We start from the raw sequence: 2,895 nt of genomic DNA, 5'->3' as shown, positions 1-2,895 counted from the left end.
ATTGTCAAAACAGAGTGGGAGGGGAGGGCACATCTCTCTACACCCCTTGTTCACCAGCCCGTTCACACATCTTGTCAGGCGGTTTGTGGAGTGCTTTTGTCACGGTTGAACGGTCCTCCCCGGACGACCTCCTTGTTTATTTGTGATGTGTGTGCGCCTTCCTCTCTTTCTCTCTTCCTCCCTATTCTGCGGGTCGGGCTATGCCTAGGGGTGGCGTCTCCGAGAGAGCGAGAAAGGCCAACCTCTGACCCGGAAGAGTAACCTTCAGCTCCAGCTGCCGCTAATCATTCCTCACTACACGGAGGTATTTAACGGTGTGTCCAGACGGCAGTCGACGCTGGATTGTACTCTGAGCTCGGTAGATAAGTGTGGTCGTGATCTTATAACCGCATAGCAAGGCAAGCCTTCTTATCCGCTGTTGTGTTTGCTCGTCTCTCAGGTGGAGAAGTACGGGACGGAGGAGTGGAGAAAAGGGAATCAATGGTGTTTTCGGGAGGAGGAATTCACACGGAAGGAGTGCACACCGACCTCACGGGGAAACTCGCCTTCACCACTTTTGGGATTTAGAGAAAGGACATTGTTGGATATCTCACTGTTTGAAGACTGTATTTCAAGCACTGTAAATAAACGCACTGTCGGCTTCAACCCAGAGCTCTGCGCCTGAATCCATACCGCTCATTAGCCCTGACAGCTTTGGCTTCATCCCAGTTTGCTGCTCGTTCATAGTGGCATCTGCTGACCAACACCGCAGAGGAGCAGGGGGTGAATGTGTGCACATGTGTCTTTGTCTTTCTATGTGTCACTAGTGGGTTGGTGAGAGTGAGTAACTGGATGGTGTCTGTGTGTGCATGTGTACACTACCAGTCAAAAGTTTGGACAAACCTCCTCTACTGTTTTTTCTTTATTTTTACTACTACTGCTACATTGTAGATACAAACTGAAGACATCGAATATATGAAGCAATATGTGGAATTATGTAGCAAATAAAAAATTATAAGTAACTCTAAATATGTTTTGTATTTTAGATTCCTGAAAGTAGCCACCCTTTGCTTTGTTGACAGTGCTACAAACACTTTGCCTTCTCCCAATGAGTTTCATGATGATGTCACCTGAAATGGTTTTGACTTCACAGGTGTCCCTTGACAAGGTTCATTTGTGAAACTTCTTACCTTCTTAATGGAGTTGCGACCGTCAGTTGGGTTGTGCAAAAGTTGGGTTGGTACACAGCTGACAGCCCTATTTGAAACTGTTAGAATTCATATTATGGCAAGAACCAATCAAATAAAGAGAAATGACAGTCCATCATTACTTTAAGAACTGAAGCACTACAACTGGCTCACGCGAGAATCGTCCCAGGAAAGGAAGACAAAGAGTCACCTCCGCTAGCTGAGGATAAATACATCCGAGTCATCAGACTCAGAAATAGGAAGTTAACAGCATCTCAGATTAGACCAGATAAATGCCACACAGAGCTCCAGTAGCAGACACATCTCTACATCAACTGTTCAGAGGAGACTGCATGAATCTGGCCTTTATGGTCAAATAGCTGCTAAGAAACCAATACTAAGGAAAATGTCTCTTACAGATCCAGCAGTTGGTGATACATCGTGCATTCCTATTTGTTTCTGTTCCCCCATTCAACTCCTGATGAAGGCACTCATATGGCCTTTACTGCTTTGTATTAACAAAATTGGCCAGCAAATATTTACATATTTCTCTTTATTTTCCAGGTCAGATAGTAAACACAGCTGTTCTTCTCCTGCCATCTATTTTCAAAGAAAATGCCTCTCATCTCTTCGTCATAAATAAGGTAAATTTAAATTTTTTTTGGTATGGTGAGGGGGGGGGGAGAGTCTTGAACTAATCCAGTATTTTACAGGAGTTTTATACTTTCATTGGGACACTGTTGTTTATACTTATTTAAACTATACTCCTCATTTCAAGAATTTAATTTCTGTTTCAGGATCCACACAGCCCGATACCTACAATCGTACTCAGCAGCAGTGACGGCAAGCCCTTGAGTGATTCAACTGAGGTCAATGTCCAGATGGATGGACAAAAAATGATTCTGGACAGTGGGGAAATGGACATTTCATTGGCGATGGGTATTGTCTTCTCCCTGTACCATGTCTACAATGTTGCCTATCCAAGTGAACTAAAAAAGACATTTTGCTTTTTGGAGGCATTTGTTCTCAACTTGGGAACTCTGACTACACCTGTACCAGTAGCTGTGCAAAGAGTGGCAAATGCATTACGTAAATATCTCCTAGATTGCCAGCATAGTGCAGGTGAGAGACCGATATTGTCCCAATGTGGACTAACAAAGGACCATGAGTCCTACATTAAACTTAACTTACATAACTTAAGGCTGCAGTTCATTGATAATTTAAATAAAAAGATTGTTCTTGAAATAGTTTTACTGAAAATGCAAACATGCTGATGAAAATGTGTTGTTTAATTGTCTGTTATGAAAGTATTGCTATTTCTAATGTAATAATTGTTGTTTTATCTATAGTATAATATTTATATGTATTTATTTATAGTATAGTAAAGATATTTAATTATTACTGTTTAAATGACTTATATGCTATTATTAGTAGTGGTGTTGTGCTTAGCGTTAAAATGCCTTTTTGTCTTTTTCTGTAATACAAAGTGCCAATAAACCATTAATATATGTCTATATGCTTGTATTTATTTTACCCTATTCTAGTTAATTCGATTTAAGATGCATTTTATTTTGAAAGATTTAAAATGGTTCTTTAAAGAACCACTCAGAAAAGGGTTCTTTAAAATGGGTCTTTAAAGAACCACTTGAAAGACCTTTTTAAAAATAGTTCTTCAAAGAACCATTTTTTAAAAAGGGGGCAAAAAAGCCACAGGTATATTACTACTTTC

General features: G+C 40.4%; 1 long non-coding RNA gene across 1 annotated transcript; it reads left to right on the top strand.

The window, feature by feature from the left end:
• Positions 1-48: 48 nt before the first annotated feature.
• LOC121813268 lies at positions 49-2,677 on the top strand. The gene is made up of 3 exons (XR_006053612.1): positions 49-358; positions 440-1,810; positions 1,964-2,677. It is a non-coding gene; the product is annotated as an uncharacterized LOC121813268 (long non-coding RNA).
• The last annotated feature ends 218 nt before the right edge of the window (positions 2,678-2,895 follow it).

The sequence above is a fragment of the Haplochromis burtoni genome, unplaced genomic scaffold, assembly GCF_018398535.1.
Source record: "Haplochromis burtoni strain Fernald_Lab_line unplaced genomic scaffold, NCSU_Asbu1 Contig_1355, whole genome shotgun sequence".
In the NCBI taxonomy this organism is placed as follows: Eukaryota; Metazoa; Chordata; class Actinopteri; order Cichliformes; family Cichlidae; genus Haplochromis; species Haplochromis burtoni.
The sequence above is the reverse complement of the archived record's forward strand: the minus strand, read 5'-3'. Positions and strand labels throughout refer to the sequence as shown.